Genomic DNA, 940 nt, shown 5'->3' on the forward strand with positions numbered 1-940 from the left:
GGGGAGTTTGGCTTCTCTACCAGTAGTGGAGAGGCCCATGGCGATGGATGTTCAGGCCTTAGCCAGCCAGTTTGTGAGATTGGATCTTTCGGAGCCTAGTCGGGTCCTTGCTTGTGTGGTTTCTCGATCTTCCTTGTTTGATCGTATCCGGGAGCATCAGTTTGATGACTCTCATTTGCGTGCCCTCAGGGACAAGGTCCTGCAGGGTGATGCCAGAGATGTGACCATTGGTGATGACGGGGTATTGAGGTTCGGGTTTGTGTACCCAATGTTGATGGGCTTCGGGACTTGATTCTAGAGGAGGCCCATAGTTCGCGATATTCCATCCATCCGGGTGTCGCGAAGATGTATCAGGATTTGAGACAGCACTATTGGTGGAGGCGGATGAAGAAGGATATAGTTGGGTTTGTAGCTCGGTGCCTCAATTGTCAGCAGGTAAAGTATGAGCACCAGAGGCCGGGTGGATTGCTTCAGCATATAGAGATTCCGGAGTGGAAGTGGGAGCGAATCACCATGGACTTCGTAGTTGGGCTCCCACGGACTTTGAGGAAGTTCGATGCCATTTGGGTGATTGTGGATCGGCTGACCAAGTTCGCGCATTTCATTCCTATGTGTACCACCTATTCCTCAGAGCAGTTAGCAGAGATTTCTATCCGGGAGATTGTCCGTCTGCGTGGTATTCCAGTTTCTATTATTTCAGATGGAGGTACTCAGTTCATATCACGGTTCTGGAGGGTCGTACAACATGAGTTGGGCACTCGGGTAGAGTTGAGCACAGCATTTCACCCCCAGATGGACGGACAATCCGAGCGCACTATTCAGATTCTTGAGGATATGCTCCGTGCGTTTGTGATGGAGTTTGGAGGTTCTTGGGATCAGTTCTTGCCACTGGCTGAGTTTGCTTACAACAACAGCTATCAGTCCAGCATTCAGATGGCAC

The sequence above is a fragment of the Nicotiana attenuata genome, unplaced genomic scaffold (assembly GCF_001879085.1).
Source record: "Nicotiana attenuata strain UT unplaced genomic scaffold, NIATTr2, whole genome shotgun sequence".
In the NCBI taxonomy this organism is placed as follows: Eukaryota; Viridiplantae; Streptophyta; class Magnoliopsida; order Solanales; family Solanaceae; genus Nicotiana; species Nicotiana attenuata.